This window comes from Myotis myotis, unplaced genomic scaffold (genome assembly GCF_014108235.1).
Source record: "Myotis myotis isolate mMyoMyo1 unplaced genomic scaffold, mMyoMyo1.p scaffold_m19_p_2, whole genome shotgun sequence".
In the NCBI taxonomy this organism is placed as follows: domain Eukaryota; kingdom Metazoa; phylum Chordata; class Mammalia; order Chiroptera; family Vespertilionidae; genus Myotis; species Myotis myotis.
Window position 1 is genome coordinate 152,886,611 of NW_023416324.1, and position 21,853 is coordinate 152,908,463.

Below are 21,853 nucleotides of genomic sequence, written 5' to 3' on the forward strand. Positions count from 1 at the left end.
CTGTTCTCACTGGCATGGTCCACCACACCCACAGTGGAGCTGTAATAAGGTAGGTAATCTAGGTCCCATGTCTGTGGGGAGGGGGAGAAGGGGCACAAGCATCCTTTTCTGGACAACTTTGGAAGATGTCCAGGCCAGGCTTTGAGCTTAGATTTCTCCCAGGATTATCTGGGGTCTCTGATTTGGAGGAGGGGAGGAGGAAGTGGGCTTTTTTAGAGGGTCATAAGAGACCACTGTATTTAAATTGTTCCATGGAAAACATGTGTCCTGGCTCTTCTAATCCCAGGTACTTCAGGAGCCACAGGCCTTGGTGAAGATATGGCCAAGTCCAAGAACCACACCACATACAACCAGTCCCCCAAATGCCACAGAACAGCATCAAGAAACCCCGATCACAAAGATATGACTTCCTTAAGGGGGTTTTCCCTAAGTTCCTAAGGAACATATACTTTGCCAAGAATCACAAGAAGGACCTGGAGAAGATGCAGGCCAACAATGCCAAGGCCATGCGCGCATATGCCAAGGCTATCAAGACCCTCAGAAAGCCCAAGGAGTTCAAGCCCAAGACTCCAAAGGATGGCCATCACAAGCTCAGTCAACTTGCCTACATCACTCATCCCAAGCTTGGGAAATATGCTCATGCCCACATTGCCAAGGGTCTCAGGCTCTGCTGGCCAAAGTCCAAGGCCAAGATTCAAACCAGGCCTCAGGCTGCAGCTACAGCTCAGGCTCAAGCTCCGGCTCCCGAAGGTGCCCATGCACCCATGAAAGCTGCACAGTGGAGGCCTCTGTCTGCCAATGTGAGGACCAAAGGATTGGTGGGACCCCTAGGCTGCTGCTGTTTTTACAAACAAATCTGAGGCAGGTTCTGTCAAAAAACATAAAACAAAACAAAACGTCCTAAAGAGTAATCTTACTGAAATCAGAATTAAGTGACTGTTAGGTCAGAATTTTTTGAATTGAGAGGGTGGGTAGTCAGTGGTTGGAATCAGTGAGGTGTAGCCAGAATTTGAAAGTAAGCAGGGAGTCTCACTGTAAATTGGAACCAAGTGTAGCCTCTTTAAATGCTAGGCCCTCATTCTTGGAAGCATAAAACCTTGAGGGCCTTCCATGTGTTTTTTTCTTTTTTTTCTTCCTGTTCCCATACTGTGCTTAGCTGCTTACAGAGAACCCAAGGCACATTCTGGGACATCTTACCTTTTTTTCTAGGGATTGAATCCCCAAGAACCCTCGAATTGAGCTCCAAGAGCTCTGATTTCAGGGACTTCCCAATACCCAAGGAGTGCAAAGAAATGGAGAACGAAACTTTAAGCCAAGAGTAATATTTTCTCTCATTATGATTGAAATGTGGAATATGTTCAGGGTGAGAACACAAATAGAACCAAATGACCTTGTCCATATGAAAAGGTCCCTAAATAGCTCATTGTATGAAGTGAAGAACCCTACGTAATCTTTTTTGTGTTCCCTATCATGGCAGTGAGTAAGAAAGCAGTTCTGAGAACCCAAGCCTGTGACTCCCTAGTCACAAAAACTTCAGACATGAAGGCCAAGTCCATGCACGGTGTATAAGGTCTTATAAAATATAAACCCTAACAATCTCTGAAATCTTAGCCCTTATCACATCTGTAGTTCCCCAAACAGTGGCTGGCACATGGTGAGTACTCAGCACAAAGGTATGAAAGATAAAGTCTTCCAGCTGGGTAACACCTTATCTTTGAAGGACCATCATCCAAGGCGATAAAGCCTTTTCTCACATCCCTTTCTTTCCCAGATATAACAGTTACTATTATTTACTTCTACAATAGCAAGCCATGAGACTTATGCAAGAACTATAACATTCCACTCTGAATTCCCAGAACCTAGCATAGTCCCAGGTATTCAGGGCATACACAATCAATATTGAATGCACAAGTTAATGACTGAACAACCAAGAAGCTCAAGTACATGGATATGTAGTGCCTTAATAAGAGCATTTTGTAGAATCAAGACAAGACAAAAATTAAATATAAAAATTTTATCCCTTGCTATCTTCAAAAATCCTCCCACAAATTCTGTTACATGAATCCTTTTTTTGCTTGGTCTTGCATTGAGTATCTATAGCTATATATAAAGTGAACGCCTGGTGAGTGGGTGGATGGTGGTGTTCACTCATGTAGTGAAATGTGAATATGTCAGAATCAGAGAAAATAGCAAAGCTATCTGTTCTCATGTCTGTTTTTTAAATCTGAGATGGTGCCAAGATGGTTCAAACTTAATATTCACATCCATTTTTATCACGTCAAATATGATCATTAGTGTTTGAACGGTGGTTATTTCCTGGCTGACAATAGCCATCGGGGTACTCACATTCCCATATGCCCGGGACTGATACAATTCAGATAGTCTGGAAAACAGTGGGAGGAAGGAAGCAATTAAAAATGAAGGGGAAGCTGGGGGCAAGGAATGGGCACCAATTTTATTCCATCCAAGAATATCCCTATACCTATTCTTCTAAAAGTTATGGGTGGGGACAGAAATGCTATTTTTAAAATAATTTTATATCCTCCAGTTGGCATGCTGTCTTGCCCATAGAATAAGTGTCAGGAAGCCCTAATGGTGGGCATTAGTGTTTAAAATAAGCTCAGGCTGTAGACTGGAAAAAAACAGGAAGAAATTAGTTCTAGAATGCTGTGGTTGTGGAGAAATCTGAAAAAGTAGACAGTGATAAAAGTATAAATTCAGTGTCCCAAGCAATATTTTATAACCCATTACTTACTAACCCCACCAGCACCCTAAGCAACACTTCACTGCCACCAGCAATATCTTTACTATGTAGGATGGGGGTGAGGAGTAAAAGGGTGGGAGAGAGGCCTGCCATTAGCATTTTGAGCACTACAGTGGCTTCTTGGGCAAGAGCATCATCACCCAGAAAAGCAGAGGGAAATAATGTGTTTGTCAATAATTTGCGAACACTGAGGATCCAAAGTAAAGAGGCTTTAACTGCATTCTTAATTTTAGGACTAGTTTATTGCAAAACTTGACAGATGGTTTACTACATTCCTGTCCTGATCTTTCTGATCATTCAGCTAGATTAGATTGCCCAACCTTTCCCCATTTCCAGTTAGGTGGGGGTGGGGGTGGCGAGTTCTAGCCAATGGAATGGTCAGAAGTGATTGAGGCCATTTTCTAAGCCCAGCTCATAATCCACTGTTTCTTTTCTCATTTGTAGCCTGAATGGAGAAGAATCTGAGCCTCTGAAAGGGGGAGGGCCCCCAAACTAGATAGGGTCTGGGTCCTTATATGATCTACTCATAAGGTAGCCTACCAAACTCAACCCTTCCTTCCCCACCAGTCATTTCATGAAGCCACTGGGGTTTGGGAGTTTATTCCTTACAGTATAGATACAGCTGCTGCCTCTAAACTTTTCATAATCATGACTAAAACAGTCTCACATACTATGTCCTCCCATGTTCCCTGTCACTCTCAGGAGCACCCTCTTGACATGTCCCCTCCCATTTGGGGCATGCAAGCAAACTGTTCATTCAGAATGTCAAAAACTTACTTGTGGCTAGAATAGTAATGACATTTAAACAGCCAAGGAATGGACAGAGTGATTTTGGGAAGAAATGCATACAGAATTGAGAGGACATGATAAGCAATGCCTTTAGCTGGGGCATTCTTTCCTCATTGATGCACACATGTAATTTCTCTTAAAGTTCCAGGTCCACATGCATGTAGCCTTCCCCAGAGTTTCTGGAATATCTGGGACTTAACTAGTAGACTAGTGGGGCAATTCAAACAGCTTTGAGCTCTCAATTTAAAGCTGGGTAGTTGATGTGAGGCTTCTAAACAAATAAATAGACAAATAATGGCTCTCTGTGTATCTGGAGTGAAGTCATGGGAAACTGGAATTGGATAGACACTGGGGGACATAAAACTGAGATGCTGGTGAGCAAAGTATTTCCTCAAGGTCCTATTGCATATTTGAATCTTACTCTAGCTGCACAGGCTTCTTATTTATCCAAGTGATACATTAGGACGCAGTGCTCCAGGCTAGGGCAAGCATAACCTCTCCTGAATGATGACTCCCCCTCATGCATTCTGCCCTCTACTTACTCACAGTCTGACTTTCTGTTGCCTCTACCCAAACTTAGAAAGGAAGTTCTTTCTTCAGCAAAGATGATCCCCTGGCTCACTGCATTTCCTTAATTTTCTACTGCCCCTGTGACACTTAGGCCACATAATAAATATAAAAAGAAAAGTTCATTTAAGAGCAGAACTACTTATAATTACAGAGTGAAGAAATAGATGTCTATGCCCAAGCAGTTGCAGGAACCAGAATGCTGAGCTTCAGCAACCCACCGACTTGCCTGCCATTTGACTGGGACAGAGGAAAAGGGGTTCTGACTACTCATCATTGCCTGGGGCAGCCAGTGAACTGTTGGGGACAGAAGAACAAATTGTTGGTGCCTCTTCCCTGTTTGATAGCCAGAGAGAGTCTTTTGAGTGTCCTGAATGACCCAGTCAACAGAGCACCATGGTCAGGGTCAGCAGTTGCTAAGCCATGACTATGACTTATACCTCTTCCTCTTTTTTTTTTTTTTAAATATATTTTATTGATTTTTTACAGAGAGGAAGGGAGAGAGATAGAGAGTTAGAAACATCGATGAGAGAGAAACATCGATCAGCCGCCTCCTGCACATCTCCTACTGGGAATGTGCCCGCAACCAAGGTACATGCCCTTGACCGGAATCGAACCTGGGACCTTTCAGTCCGCAGGCCGACGCTCTATCCACTGAGCCAAACCGGTTTCAGCCTCTTCCCTTTCTTGATGTATTTTCTTGAACTTGCTTTTGGATTAAAAACCTCCCCCCATACGCACACTTCTTGACTATTGCTTTTTTAGCAAGTTTCCTGTCAGCTACTTTTCTCTCCAACTCGAAGGTACCCTAGATAATGGTGCTGCCCAATGGAGGAAAGATCCCCAAGTTTCAGTTTGGAAAAAAAAAAAATTCCCAAGAAAATGACTCATCATAAGTGACATTATTGTTCACAAATACATTCACTTCCTTGTAGGATTCCCACCTATTGATGTTAAGATCAGCTGTGTGATATGGTTGAGGTAAAGAAATGTGAGCAAATGTGATGTAGGCTACCACCTTTCAGAAGCTTTAGGAGGCACCGTGAGACTCTTCCGGTTCTTTAGCTTCTGTTTCCTGCCATGAAAGTGGTACATCGCATACTGACAATTATTCCTTAGCCTAGGTCCAGGGATAAGAAACATGGAGCAGAGGCATATGAAATCAAGCAGAGACACAGCATCTGCAGCCACTAATATAAAATGTAGCCTGTTGTAAGTGACTAAAATTTTGGGAATTTTGTGGATGCAGCAAAGCTGACTAATATACTCTCTGATCAGGAACATGAGGAATGAATTTTGTGAATAAAAGATAAAATTTATTGGGTTAAACCCCTATAAGGGGGGCTTGTTGTTTATTGTTACTGTTCAATAATTACCTTCACATAACAATCCCCTCACCTTTTTAACAGCCTAGCACATTCATTAGCCCCTGAAATGGAAGAATTATGATGAGGTAGAGGGGGAAAAGCCGAAATACTCAAGCTGGGTAAGATTAAAAGCAACTGGCTTGAAATTTCTCCAAAAAACTGGTGCAGTGGTGAACATCCACCACCCCCATCTACTGTAAGTCATTACACTACAGGTAGAGTGTGGTACTTTAGTGTTTATTTTTGTAATAGCAATAGAAATCAACTTGGCTTTTCTTTTTTATCTTTACCTTATTTTACTCACAGATTTGCTAGGTACTGTTTCTTAGCAACATGATTTTGGAAGGAGCGTGATTCTTTTAAGCTGGCACCGCAACCTGAGCATGCTCTTTCCGATGACCTCTATATTTCCTAAGAGGCTTCTTAGATTCTGTATTTCTCACTCAAACCCTTTTTCTTCTCTCTCCATGACTCAAGCACATGCCAACCTTTCCGCCTGCTTTTCTCTAGCCTCTGCTTTTAATTAGACCTAGGATTTCTTATTCCAGCTGTGTTAATTTTATTTTTTGGTATCTGCTTTGGTCAGCTTACTCCGTTTTATCGCCCTCCTGATTATGTATCCATATTAACACTAGCTTGTACCACTGCAGTATTGGGAGACAGTTCTCCATGAAGCCTGTGTTCCTGCACATGTTGTAAGCTAAAGCACTGACAACATTTTGTTCTAGACTATCTTTTCAAGGGTGTGTATAGCAAACAGCCTTTGAAAATAGAGATAGTGCTTTTTCCCCAGAGAAAAGGGCAAGTTTGTTTTCTGTCCAGTATAATAAAGGTAATGTCTTCAGAGTAAATATTGGTTGGGTTTGTTTCAGACCCACCATAAAAAAATGGAGTTTCCTATGCTCAGGTTCCTCAGCTGTGACAAAAACCAACTGTGTCACTGCACAGCATGTCACCCTCAGGGGGGTTAGAAAACACAGGGAACTAGCACAAACATCTCATTCTACCTGCTGTGCTATAATAAAACCCTTTGTCTCTGATCCAGGAGTCTCATGTCTTCTGCCGGCATCCATAACACTATGGCAGGCCAACTTTTTAAGCTTGCAAGGTGAGCAAAATCTTGGACCCTTTAGAGTGTTTGACTTGTACCACTTCCCGTATGATTATAATTTAAATGATAATATAGAGTTTATCATAAATTAATATCTGTAAGTTTCCATATGTGTGTGTGTGTGTGTGTGTGTGTGTGTGTGTAGGATGCCTCTTTATTTAAAAAAAAATTGTAAAACAATGCATCTACAACACACACAAATGCAATTATCATTGTATTCCTGATTGTTTAGTGTAGTTCCTTGCTCTTATAAAAGGTTTGTTGAATGATCGAATAAATTGAAAGCTGGTGAAACAATTATATGTTATTTATTATAGAATTATCAACCCATGTATACTTCTAATTACTACTGACAGTCAACGTTGACTTCATGTCTTCAAAATAGCAATCCAAATCTTGTTGCTATCTCCCAGAAGTGGATGAATTCATTTTATTAAGAGTGTATGGAGGCATCTCATCTCTACCTGTGGCTTTGTCCTTCAGGTAGTGAATGTTTTTGACCCTCTAGTCCTGACCCTCTAGTCCTCTAGCCCTGACTGCACTATCATGTATAGCACCATAAATATTAGTTCTTGAGTACCTTCTTCAACATTTTTGAGTGCCTATTCTTTGTAAGAAAATACTAGGCCTTTGGGATTTAAACATGTAAATAGGCAAATTATAATTCAAAAACAGTAAATGATATTATACAATTAAAAATTCTGCAGAATCCAGAGAGGCACAACCAATTCAAAAGACAGAATGAGACTACTAAGCCAAAGGACTTGGATAGGGGTATGTATTAACCAATGTTTATAGTCCAACGTAATTTGGGGGCCTCATCTACTTTTATTTTACTTTTAGTTTCTTAGCCCTTGATTTTACCATATTGGTGCAATCACTCATTTCTATTTTCTCTGCCCTGACATCCTACTTCACTTTCCTATCAGAAGTTCTTGCTCCTATAAGAAGTTCTTGATTTAATTATTATTCCACAAAGAATGTCATTCTTACACCTTACTTTCCTTTTCTGCTCTGTTTCCCTTGGTGCTGACCACAGAGGGTCACCCTGTTTGGTTCTAGTTCAGTCTAGGGCATCTGTGTCTCTAAAATCCCTTGCTATGTGTTCTAATGTGCAGGCATGTTTGAGGACACTTGTTGTAGGATTTTCTACAACTCCACCAATTCTAAATTGAAAGAGATTATGCATACCTGTCAGCACATACTCATATCTGATTTTTCCCCCAGTTAGTTTCTCTTCTTAGCCAACCCTTCTCTCCTCCCACTCTGCATTTTGACTTTATGAAGAATAGAATAGCCCTGGCTAGGACTGTGTGTTGTTCTGATTTAAAAGTTAACAATGTATTTCCAGAGCTAGAACTAGAATCTGATGTTTCTATCAGTAGGACTTGCACGAAGTCTTACAAGGTATAGAAAACCACAAGCAGGATTTAGTGCTAACCTCTGTCCATCCTAGATCCAGTGGAAAAGAAGAGGGCGAGGGAGAGGGAAGGAGAAAAGTTGCAGCTTTCCACCTCTCCTGGTAGACTAGCACACACAGAAAGTAGAGAAAAGACTGGGAGTTGCCATGGCAGCTTAAAGCTCCCCACAGACACCAAGGCCATCCTGGTCCAGCCATTGGAAGAAGAATACCTTTCTTAACAAGTCTCAGCAGATACTTGTGGTAGCCTCATGAACTAGGGGTGTAGCTCTGCTCCAGAGAGAGTCAAAGAGATGGGCCTCTCTTTTTATGCAGCAAGCAGCCCATTTCTACTGAGTATGACCAGGCCAGGATGCCTAAACATAAGAAACCCACTAACTCAGGAGTACTCAAACTACGGCCCGCGGGCCACATGCAAATACAAATATTGTATTTGTTTCCGTTTTGTTTTTTTTACTTCAAAATAAGATATGTGCAGTGTGCATAGGAATTTGTTCATAGTTTTTCTTTTTTAAACTATAGTCCGGCCCTCCAATGGTCTGACAGTGAACTGGCCCCCTGTTTAAAAAGTTTGAGGACCCCTGCACTAACTCCTTAAAAATATGCAACTATAAATCAGCCACATTCTTACATTTGAAACATTTTAACATGTTAATCAAGCAACTGAATTATAATCATGTTGCAGCAATCAGATTTATATGCAAGTCTTTTAGTCTTGCAGCAAATTTAAGAGAAAATCTAAAAACTAGAGGAGGTATCATTATCTACCTTGGCATTTATTTGGGTATCCAGGCAGCCATAAAAACAATGCCTTGAAGATGCTTTCTAATTCAAATTGGTGAATATTGAGTAGGCTGAGTGTGTCCAGGGATCCCCATTTTTATGCCCCTGTAACCTGAGACATGGGGGCTGGGGGGCTGCTGTTCAATAGGTTTTTGATTCATTAATTCATAAAACATTTATTGATTGGTTATTATGTGCTAAGGACCATGCTATGTGGTAAGGATATAGAGTGAAATAATTTCATAAATTACTATCTTAGGGAGCTTTTGATATAGACAGGTAGTTGCAGTTTCTAAACATCGTGATAGGTGTTATAATCAGCAGAGAAGTATGTGCATGTATAAAGAAGTGTAGGTATGCATAAAGGAACAAATAACCCTGTTTTGCTGGGGGTAAGGAGAGATTGGAGTCCAGGGAAAAGATATGGTGTCTCAGCTCAGTTTTGGAAGACAGTAAGCATTTATCAGCTGCAAAATGTTGGGGAAAGTATGCAAGCAGCAGAGATTACACAAGCTAAAGATGTATAAAGCTATGTGCTACAAATGGTACATATAGTGCATAATACATGTGCAGAAGGGCTGCTGGTGAGAAAGAGACAAGAAAGAGTCGGAGGTCAAATCAAGGGGGCTTTTGGCCCCATACTAAAGAGTTGGGACATTATTCTGCATATGACAGGGAGCTTTTAAAACCAAAGACTACTTTGATCAAGTCCTCTGTATGTGTGTGCATGTGTGTGTTTCAGAAACCTTTCAAACATTGGGAGTGGTGGTTATCCAGGTGCTCTGGTATGTTTGTAGACAGGGTGACAAGTTAAGAGGTCATAGGTGACATGTTCATGACCTACATCAGTCCTTGGGGTTAGAGGTGTGAGAATATATTTCTGAGAATTCACATGATAATATGACTGTGAAGGTAGGGTTGAGGATAGAAAAGGGTTTTTTCTGTTTTTGTTTTTTATCATCTGGCTTTGGTACTTGGGTGAAGTTGTTCACCCAAACAGGAACATGGTGGGTTGGAGATGATGAATCAGTCTTGAATGGGACAAGTTTGAAGTGCCTGGAGAATATCTAGAGAAAGATGTGTGATAGCTCTACACACAGAGAATAATAGAGTTTATGCTACAAATTTGGGCCTTGTGGTTAGAGATAATGTAGTAGGTCAGATTTTCCAGGAATATATTAAAGGATTAAATACAACATTCTAAACTGGGTTGCTCAAGCTTTAGTGTGTATGTAGGTCACTTGTTAAAATATAAGTTTTGATTCAGTAGATCTGGGGTGGGCCTGATAGTCATCATTTCTAAGTAGCTGTATGCAGACCACATTTTGACTAGCAAGATTCCAGAAAATACTAGTGTTGGAAGACAGGCAGATGATGAATGCAAAAAGAACTGAGTAGAGGAAGTAAAAAATGTAAGGGAAAAAAAAGGAGTATTGCCTTAGAATCCAAGAAAGACAGTTTTATGAAAAAGAAAATGTTCAACAAAGTCAAAGACTGCTGACAAATAGAGTTAAGAACAAACTGTTAAATGTCAGATGAAATCAGCAGTTGAAGGTAATTTTGAACTTGGACAGGACAGTTTTTGTATCATAAAGGGAACAGAAGTCAATTGTAGTGGAGAGCTAAGTAAATGGTAGGTGAGGCAATAGATAGCAAGTATGGACTGGTTTTTGTAAAAACACAAAACCTTGGCTGTTACAGCAAAGAGACAAATTGGGTGACTATTTAGGAAGGGCAAAGCTTAAACATGACTCATCATTTTTAAGATAATAAAGACATTCCGTTTTTGGTAAGCTAAATAATGCCTCTCCCTCAAAATATTCACCTCCTAATGCCCCAGACTTGTGAATTACCTTAAATAGCAAAAGGGATTTTGTGAATCTTAAATTAAGGATCTCGAGATGGAGAGATTATCCTGGATTAGCTAGGTGGGCCCAGTGTTATCACAAGGGTTAAAAAAGGAGGCAGAAAGGTCAAAGCCAGAGAAGGAGGTGTGACAACTGAGGTGGGAGTGATACTTCTGCTGGCTTTGCTATGAACATGGGAATGTGGGTAGATCCTGGTTAAAATCCCCAAAGAGTTTTCTTGTCCTCACCCATGCTCTCTCTTGCTCCCTGAGCCACACTTGCCCATTCATTCTCCCCTTTGCTCTCCATAGCCATGTGACCTTAGTGGTAATAGACTATAGCTGGGAACCCAAGCTAAACTAGCCAGATTTGGACTGGATTTAACTTACTATGGAGCAGAAACCCGGTCAATGGCTTTTATTCTGGCTCTGCTGAAGACAAGGTTATATTTATTTTATGGTGAGACAGACAGAGATGGGACCTTGGAGGAGACCCCCCTTAATTTTACATTAAGCTTTCCATGAAACTCCTTCTTCCTGTGGGGGTCTCAGGAAATCCTTTTCCTTGTGGAATTCCACTTCCACCAATAACAGTATCATATGTAGAATGTCCAGATGTTACCAGAGACAAATGTATCTCATCTTCCCCCATTGCCAGTGGGAGTAAGGTCCTTGTGATGTTCTCAGAAAAGGAATTTTCTCAGACTCACCCAAGAGGATGCAATATTTTCATGGAATTACATCCTGGATTTCTCAAGTCCCATTTCTCTTGTTCCAGTCATAGAAGAAGTGTAGCTGGAGCTTCAGTAAGAGCTAAAATCAGAGCTGGTGTCCAGAATTTCCATTCCATGTTGGAGCAGTGTCCAACATAGCAACAGGCTAGGTGCAGTCCATTAGTCCACTGTGTGTGTATGGGTCCACATGGCTATGGGCCACACAGGAGAATGCCAGGAAGCCAAGTGTGAGCCATGAACCAAGTGTTCCAAGAGTGTGAACTTCTTCATTCAGGGGATTATATATCCCAAATTTTGAGTGTTTGCAGTGGCTATGCCCATTCTGGCCAACCATCTCTGTCCCCAACTATGATTGACAGATAAGTATCTTCCCGATGTCATCCCAACTTTATTGGGCATGTGTCTAGCTTTCCTTTATTGAACACCTCCCCCAGTGTTTGGATGCAAGGAACATGCCTACAATGTCTGGCCTTTCCTTTGTCCTTTACTATTATTAATAACCTGCTAATTAAAATGTTATCACAGACAGACTGGAGGAATGCATTGGTGTTGCCTCTCTTACTTGTTTTAAGGGATTTCAGGAAAGTGTTTTACTTGAATAGGATGTGGTAGCTACTGCAATTTAACTAAATACAGAACCTGACTCCCCTAAATAATCTCCACTTTAGGCTGAGCTCTGTTTGGTATAGGGGAAACCGACCAGTGGGAGGATCCTGGGATTTCTTGGTCTGTTTCTCCTCTGAAAGTTTCTATGCTGAAACCAAAGTTGAGAGAAAATATTGTCTCTTATCCCCTTATGTTTCCACCTCATCTTACAGCCTCTCAGCCTGAATGCACTTTATTTCTCACCAGTTTCATGTTAATGTAGTGGTGGTGTTTTTGCAGCTTCCCTGACCCTGCCAAGCCTCTACCCCTCCGGGTACTGGAGCTGCAGGAAACCACTCTGGGCCTCCTGGTTTCCATGGAGACCCTACTTGAAGTCCTAGGCTGCTCCCAAACCAGGGGAAATCTAAACCTGAACATTTGTATTTAAATGAGGGAAATTGGGGGGAGGGCCTGCTGGTGTTCAAGAACTCAAACAAGGGGATCTAAAAATGTCATTATTCAGTCGCTTCCTGCTCACAGGAGAAATCTAAGAGATAATAGGCAGCAAGGGACAGAGGGCTGTTTAAGAAATATCTTTTAAAGATTCATGTTTGATTTCAGGTTGTAAGGGCCAGAACTACTCAGGAAACTGGGAACCCCCTGTCCTTGTGGGGAGTTCCTGGCTGATAATGATACACAGTTTCATTTCCAAGAAGCAAGGGAGAGTTTTCACTTCCCCAGAGTCTAAAGCAGTGGTTCTCAACCTTCCTAATGCCGCAACCCTTTAATAACAGTTCCTCATGTTATGGTGACCCCCAATTTCACTGTTACAAATTGAACATAATTAAAGCATAGTGATTAATCACAAAAACAATATGTAATTATATATGTTTTCCAATGGTCTTAGGCGACCCCTGTGAAAGGGTCGTTCAACCCCCAAAGGGGTCGCGACCCACTGGTTGAGAACCACTGATAAAGTCTTAAAGATTCCCTGCTGATGGAGGAGGGGCCACATCTGTATCTCTCATTCTCCACCCTTCCTCTCCCTACAAAGCTTTGGGCTCTGGATTAGCTGCTATTTGGTGGCTGAATTCCTAGCAAAAGGTTGGGAGAGGAGGAGGAGGTGATAGCTGGGCAGAATATATGGGAAGATTGAATTGCACAAGAGTTCAGATGATGTCAGCTTGAATAAGTGTCTGACCTACTGAATGTTAAATGTCGCTGAATGATGAATCCTCGGAGGGGATTGATGGCAGAAAGCCTAAGAAAGGACCGTGTGCATCTTTAAAATATTAAGCAGGTGGTTTTGCTGATCTCTGGCTGCAACTCCCAGGGCACTGGTGGAATCTCAGCTTTCTGCTATAATCACTTGAACATTACTTACTGCCCTAGATAACCATGGGTCACGTGCAGTTTGCACCGTAAAGGGAAATGTTTCAAAAAAGAAAAAGCCATTTTAAGCTATCAGAGTGCCTGCTGGTCTTACAAAAAGAAACCAATTCAATTTAATACACACCTTCTGAGGTCTACTATGAGCCAAATGTGTGCAAAATGAATGAGATGGTCTTTGCCTTCAAGGGGCATGCACTCTGATTGGGATGGCAGATACAGTCACAAATGACCAATAGTGCCAGACAGCAGTTAATAAGTACCACAGATAGGTCCAAGGAAGGTGGAATTAATTAATACAGAACAGAAAGAACGGTTTAAGGACACATATGCAATACCTTAATCAATAAAGAAAAAAATAATTAAAATAATAAAAAATAAAATCAATCAACAAAATTTTTTAAAAATTAAATAAAATGGTTTATATTAGATACATCTGAGATCTAGCCTTTTAATAATTGACACAAAAGAAAGAAGTATAGGGAAAACTTCTGTAGGAATATAATAGAAAAATAAGTTTTACAAATTGCCTGTTTAAGATGCCAATTCCGTAAAATTGTCAAGTGACATAGAAAGCTATTTTTTTTTCTTTCTGATGACTATTCTATTGCTGTGATTGATAGGGGACTGCATATTGGTCCTACTTTGGCCTCCATTCCATTTTTACTACTCACTAAACCACAATATGTTGCTATTAGAGATTCAAATTTTTATGGTTTCATTCTTAAATATACCCAGAGACTAGAATTGTGAGAAAGAATGCTTTAAAAAAGTACATAGGTTCAGGCCGAGTAAGAACTATGTGAGCACGAAGGATATCAAGAAATGTTTCTACTTGAGGCAGGACTGAAATGCAGGAGGTATTTGTGCCCATCAGAACTTCTTTGCAGAGTCATGGTATGCAAAAGTGAAGAGATGAGTAACAGCATTGCAAATGATGAAGAAATTTTTGAAATACTTATCACATGTGGTCTGAGTTTAATGCATGTTTTTCAATAATAAGCCTTCTAATTTTCATTACAAAGGTAAGACAAATTCAGGAATAAATTAAAGGGCATGGAGGTCAAAGGTTAATTCTTGGCTTCAAGCCTTTGGATGGGAGATATCAAGAGATAATGGGATTAAAGGAAAGCAATTATTTCTTAGAAAGGAGAGAAAAAAAAAGCCATATGTGCTCAAGCTAGTCATATCTTCTCTGTCATTAAGATATTGGTTACTAAAGGTTTGTTTTCTAGGTCCTACTCTCAGTTGGTTAAGGAACATACCTATAATAAAAACATCTCCCCAGAGTTTTGGCAATATAGCAGAATTTTAGCAATTATTAGATGAAAACAACAACTTTAAAAGCACAGAATGCCAAGAGTCTACTTATTTTCATTATTTATTATTTTTTTCATTCTCTGTCACATGGTTCACTGCAGGATCTTAGACTCTTAGTTTACTTCCTTTGAGGCCATATTTGTCAAGCTTCTGAATAACTGAGTAAAACTCTCTGGTTTCTTAACTTCAAATAAACACCCATGGACACATGGGCACCTCATTCATCCAAAAACAATCAAATGCTTGTATAGAGTATATTTTTGTAGTGGTCATCAGTATGGCGCGACAGTGCCTAGATATGAGTTTGGTAGTTTAAGGAGAGCCCACTTATCACCACTAATAGCTGGAAGCAATACGGACAAAATAAAATTATAAAGGAGAAATGAGTCATAAATAATGAAAAGATGGAGAGGAAAAAGGAAGTGAAGAAACAAAAGGGAGAAAAACTAAATAGAACAGGGTGTCTTAAGCACTTAGTGACAGGTTAGGATCTACAGTTTACTCTCCTTGGGATTTAAAGACAGAAATTTCAAAGATAGAAAGGATCTGGTGAGCATCCAGTCTACTTCTTCATTTCACAGATGAGAAAGCAGGATCCAGGAGGAGATGAGTGACCTGTCTAGCATCAGAGCTGATTACAGATGCAGCCATCAGCACCCAGGTTTCCTCCTGGTCCAGTGTTAGTTTTGCTTCATCATTTCTCACACTTGAAAAGGCTCACTGAATCCAAAGTTCCTTTGATATTTCAATATTTTTTCATTTTTCCTTGAACTCCTAATAAATTTTTTACATTTATATTTTTTCTTTACAGCTTATAAAGTGCTTTATCTATTTAACCTTTGTACCAATTCTGAGAGAAGTAAACATTAGCTATAAGACTCACATGGGACTTGTTTAATTTTGATTTAAGATATTTTGCCCCCACAAATACTTACTCAACTCTTATTTATGGAGCAGTGAGGTAAATTAAAAATAAATAGACCATATTGTTCCTTCTCTTATCCACAATATCACCAACCAATTGTCTTTTAAGACAATGAAGCATAGAAGTGAGAGTGGACAGTATGACAATAAAGATGACAAGGAAGAAATAATAATGTAGTTAGCAAACACACACACACACACAACACAACTTTGCAAATTGGTGCTAGGGATGACTGTGGTTAAATCTGCTGATAGTTCTAGATATTTATGATAGATGTAGCACTACCTTTAGTTGCTTCTGCAATAGTGATCTTATTATTTCAAGAAAATTTTCTTTGAAGCTGATGAATACAGTTCCAAGAATAAGACCGAGGACTGATGTCAGGGGATAGGAGCATCTCCTCTCACCACTCTCTGCACTCTCTGAGGCTCAGCCCTCCAAGGCAGGATGGTTTCCATCACTCCTGCCATCCAGTCATCGCTGACACTACTTGGCAGCCAGCCTGCCTCTAATGGAACGTGTCCTACAGCTGGGAATTAGGTCATCAGTAATTCACTTAATAGCATTTTATGAGCTGGGCTCTAACACAAGAGAGTGATCTGGCCTCACCAGCAGGAGTTTTCCTTGATGTGAGAGGAAGGAGGGAGGAAAATATACCATTCTGAATAATCAGACAATACATTCATTTCCAGAAAGTAATGAGTAAGGACAAGAAAACTGGATGTTTCTTCAGACTCCCTGCCTGATCAGGTCACTTCTCATTTTTGGACTTCAGTTTCTCCAAAAGGCTTCATCCAAATCTAACATTGCATATTTCTGACTCTAGGGGACCCCTCATGGAAGTTAGAAAATGTGGGATTTGTCAGGTCAGCCCCCTCTTTCCTGATGGTGCTCTCTGGAAAGGAAGATGGATAACCCTATTCTTCTGCCACCAGTGTGCTGGGGTGGGGTGGGAGGAGCACTGATTTATAGCCTTTGTTAATTTCCATGGTGTATTTCTGACCCAGTTGATTTCAAGCTATCAGTGATTTAACTGGTGAGCAAAATTTCTGAAAATTGAACAATTGGCTCTCAGAAGCTGGTATAAGCAACATGAGCACACCACTGGTTCACCACTAGATAAAAAGAGCTGCATCAGTGAATAACCTCTTATGCATAGACATGTAGCTGGATTGTTCATACACCAAATATATAGTGTATATATATACCAATAAAAGGGTAATATGCTAATTAGACTGGATAGGCTGGACATCTTCCAGACATCCTTCCAGACAAAGCCATGGAGGCGGGGGCCAAGGCAGAGGTGGTTAGGGGCCATCAGGCTGGCAGGCAGGCAGAGGTGGTTAGGGGCAATCAGGCAGGCAGGCAGGTGAGTGGTTAGGAGCTAGCGGTCCCAGATTGTGAGAGGGACATCCCCCAAGGGGTCCCAGATTGAAGAGGGTGCAGGCTGGGCTGAGGGACCCCCCCATGCACAGAATTTTGTGCACCGGGCCTCTAGTACATATATATATGTATACATACATACATACTAGAGGCCCGGTGCACAAAAATTTGTGCACTCGGGAGGGTCCCTCAGCCCGGCCTGTGCCCTCTCGCAGTTTGGGACTCCTCAGGGGATGACCACCTGCTGGCTTAGGCCCACTCCCCGGGGGATTGGGCCTAAGCTGGCAGTCAGACATCCCTCTGGCAGCCCAGGAGCCCTCGGGGGATGTCCACTTGCCACCAGGGAGCAGGCCTAGCTTCAGTCAGACATCCTTAGCACGACTGAGGAGGTGGGAGAGGCTCCCACCACCACCGCTGTGCTGGCAGCCCTCAGCATGGCTTGTGGCTGAGCAGAGCTCCCCCAGTGGGAGCACACTGACCACCAGGGGGCAGCTTCTGCATTGAGCGTCTGCCCCTGGTGGTCGGTGTGTGTCATAGTGACCAGTGATTCCCAGTTGTTCTGCTGTTAGGGTCAATTTGCATATTACCCTTTTATTATATAGGATATATATATATATATACTAGTCTATCCCTGTTTTGGTTTTAGATTAAAAAGAGATTCACAACTTCTCCTCTTTGATTCTACTCCAGCTGCTATTCTTAATTTATTTGAAGTTCTCTCAAAAATATGTAGAGAATTCTCATTAGAAAAATGTACATACTCCTACAGCTTTTCACATGAATTTCCATTTCTTCTACCACATGTTCAGGGAGCCATTTGACTTTTATTTTCTTCTGATCGGTAGGACCATACATTCTTCTTGCTGAAAAACTCAATATGTATCTCATGAATTTTTCAGAAGGTTCACTGCTATACGAGGCTTAGAAGTTGAAAAAAAAAATCACTAGAGTCTTCTTTCCTCCTTTTGACTTGATGGGAAAGAAGCCCTTCTACTGGGTCCTGGAACTTTACTGCACAAAATCTTCCATAATTGGGGTGATTGAGGTTGAAATCAGCACCTGGCATGGTGATGGATAAAATGATGAGTCTGTTTCCTTTTATCCCTTCACTTGAATAGAGGGTATAGAAAATATTCAATTCACATCTACTGAGCATTTGCTACAAGGACTCAGCACTGCCAAGTATTGTGAAATACAAGAGAAAGTATAAGTGATGATACCAGCCTTCAAATTTATCATCTGGCTGGGGAGATAAGATTAACATGCACAAATTAATGAAAATCAATTTAAAACATTTTATAATTAAGTGTTTAATGATGTGGTACAAATTCTAAATGCAGCACGAATATAAAGAAAAGTAAAATTAGTTGAAACAAGTGTTATCCAAGAAAATATAATGACTGGCAATGGGGCTTAAGCTGCCATTGATGTGAAGATAATGTTTCATTAATAAGTGAAGGTATAGGACTAGCCAGGCTGCGGGAATTGCATTTAAAAGGCTGGTGGCAAACAAACAAACAAACAAACAAAAAATCAGGGAAAGTGGAGAAAAAGTGAAATCCCTGGCCTAATACTGGGTTCCAGGATGAATGTGTGTCAAGGAGAGAGATAAGAAAGGATCATACAATTCTCTGATCTACAACCTCTGCAGCAACCAGCACATGAAGCTAAGCTTCAATTTCTGAAGCAATCAGTCCATGAAGTTCAGGATCTGTTCATTGACTGTCAACTTCCCTAATTTTTGTTCCTCACCCCCTGCTTCCAATTCAGGACCAACAAGAAAGCCAAAGATGCTCTGAAGACCAATCATATAGGTCATCCCCCTTCTAGTTAGTCTGCTTCCAGCTTCTCTATGCCAACAACCTCCAATCAGAGCACACCCAACGTCTCCCCCCACCTTTTTTCTCTATACAGCTTTCCAAGTCCCCACCTGACTTTGAGTCTTTGCCAAATGTAAGTGATGGTGGTTGAATCACACTCTGAATAAATTGCCTATATGTTTTCATTTGGATGATCTTTGTTTATTCCACAGTGGGAGAAGAGCACACCTACAATTCTGTCTCCTATTATTACAGAAGGATATATATATATATATATATATATATATATATATATATATATATATACTAGAGGCCTGGTGCGCAAAAATTTGTGCACTTGGGGGTGTCCCTCAGCCCGGCCTGTGCTCTCTCGCAGTCTGGGACCCCTCGGGGGATGTCCACCTGCTGGCTTAGGCCCGCTCCCCAGGGGATCGGGTCTAAGCTGGCAGTTAGATATCCCTCTGGCAGCCCGGGAGCCCTCAGGGGATGTCTACTTGCCAGTGGGGAGCAGGCCTAAGCTGCAGTTGGACATCCTTAGCACTGCTGAGGAGGCGGGAGAGGCTCCTGTCACCACCACTGTGCTGGCAGCCATCAGCCTGGCTTGTTGCTGAGCAGAACTCCCTCTGTGGGAGTGCACTGACCACCAGGGGGCAGCTTCTGCATTGAGCGTCTGCCCCTGGTGGTCAGTGTGTGTAATAGTGACCAGCGATTCCCAGTCATTCTGCTGTTAGGATCAATTTGCATATTACCCTTTTATTATATAGGATTTATATTTATATTTATATTTATATTTATATTTATATTTATATTTATATTTATATTTATATTTATATTTATATTTATATTTATATTTATATTTATATTTATATTTATATTTATATTTATATTTATATTTATATTTATATTTATATTTATATTTATATTTATATTTATATTTATATTTATATTTATATTATTTATATTTATATTTTCCCTTTTTAAGTTTATTTTTATTGTTGAAAGAATTACAGCTGTTCCCCATTTTCCCCCCTCCACCTGGCTCCCACCCCACGTCAGGCCTTCACCATGCTATTATCTGTGTTCCTGTGCTATGCATATATGCATATAAATTCTTTGATTAATCTCTTCCCACCCTTGTACACCCCCTTTCCTCTGAGACCTGTCAGTGTGTTTCATGTTTTCATGTCTCTGGACCTATTTTGTTGGCCAATTTATTTTGTTCTTTAGATTCGTCATGTGAGTGAGATCATGTGATATTTGTCTTTTTTTGACCGGACCGGCTTATTTCACTTAACATAATACTCTCCATGTCCCTTCATGCTGTCTCAAAGGGTAAGAGATCCTTCTGTTTTACGGCTGGATGGTATTCCATTATGTAAATGTACTACAGATTTTTTATCCACTCATTTACTGATGGGCACTTGGGCTGTTTCCAGACCATAGCTATAGTAAATAGTGATGCTATGAACATAGAGGTGCATATATTCTTCCTGATTGGTGTTTTGGGTTTCTTAGGATTTGCCGGAAGCCGGTCCATCCTTGCTGCTTGACACAGTCGCTGCAGGATAGAAACATCTGCACAGCATATGTTTCAAAGGACCTGGCGTATATAGCATACTGTTCTTAATATGTTTGCTCCCCTTAGCGCTGTGTGTTTTAACCAAGGTCACCTCTCCGAGAAAGCTTGTTTCCCCAGGTAGGGATTTTTCCCTGAAGTTAGGGAGGGGATGAAACTCCTTAACTAAGTGCCAGGCGGGTAGTTAATCACTTTAACTACAAACAATCATGCTTAAGCTACATAATCTTTACTCCCTGGAATGGAGATAAGAAACGCCCTAACCTTTGTAATAGAAATTGACAGGATTAAAATCAACTGGTATAAATACGGATGTAACAAGACAATATACAGTAGAACCTCTCTGGAGATCCAGACCAGAACTTGGCTGGAGATCCTGGCTAGAGATCCTGGCTAGGCTGCTGATCAACTGAACGCTGTCTCCGTGTCATTCCTTCTTCGCCGACTCCGTCCACACCTTTGGGGACCCCTGGACCTGCTGGGGTTGGACCCCAGGATTTATTCCTAGAAGTGGGATCACTGGGTCAAATGGCAGTTCCATTTTAAATTTTTTGAGGAAACCACACTGTTTTCCACAGAGGCTGCACCGGTCTGCATTCCCACCAGCAGTGTACTAGGGTTCCCTTTTTGCCACATCTCTTTCTCTCTTCTTGTCACCTTTCCTTCTTGCCTCATGATATCTATACTTTATTTAGGCTTTCTTACCAAATTTCTTAGAATGCTGATTAAAAAAGACAGAAGTCCAGGAAGCTATTATCTCTGTTTCAGAGATGAGTAGAAATAGGTGTTCAGCTAATGACATTCCTTTATTTCTTTGGATCTAAAGAGAAGGCTGAATGCCTCAATTCTATATTGACTTTTGACTCAGGTTAAACTTTTTGTCAACAAAAATCTCCTTTGTTATTCTTCTTTTAATAACAGGCCCCATGTTTTAAAAGACTTAGTCTAACAGTGCTTAACATTTTTCTAGTATATTTTAATTTAAGACATCTAAAATGGGTAATCAGAGTTTCTGATCAATACAGGATAGTAAGCATTTGCTGTCATGCTAGACTATACATTTCCAGTCAAATCAAAGAAGATAAATTTTTTTAAATATATTTTTATTGATTTCAGAGAGGAAGGAGAGGGAGAGAGAAATAACATCAGTAATAAGAGATAATAATTGATTGGCTGCATGCTCCTCACTGGGGATTGAACCTGCAACCTAGGCATGTGCCCTTGACCGGAATCAAACCTAAGACCCTTTAGTCTGCAGGCCAATGCTCTATCCACTGAGAAAGCTGGTTAGGGCAAAGATAGGGTTTTTAAATTGTCAATGCCCTCCAGTAAATATATGGATTCTATTAGGGCTTCCTAAAATTCTGACTATAGCTAATTAATCTCCCTCTCCAATCATACTTATGAGGAGTTATTATGATTCTGAAAATTCCAAGTTGAAATCAACTCCTCAGATAATATTAAAATATTTTTG

General features: G+C 40.7%; 1 pseudogene; it reads left to right on the forward strand.

Annotated features, from left to right (window-relative positions):
• The first annotated feature begins 318 nt into the window (after positions 1 to 318).
• On the forward strand, positions 319 to 860 carry LOC118675727 (annotated as a pseudogene).
• The last annotated feature ends 20,993 nt before the right edge of the window (positions 861 to 21,853 follow it).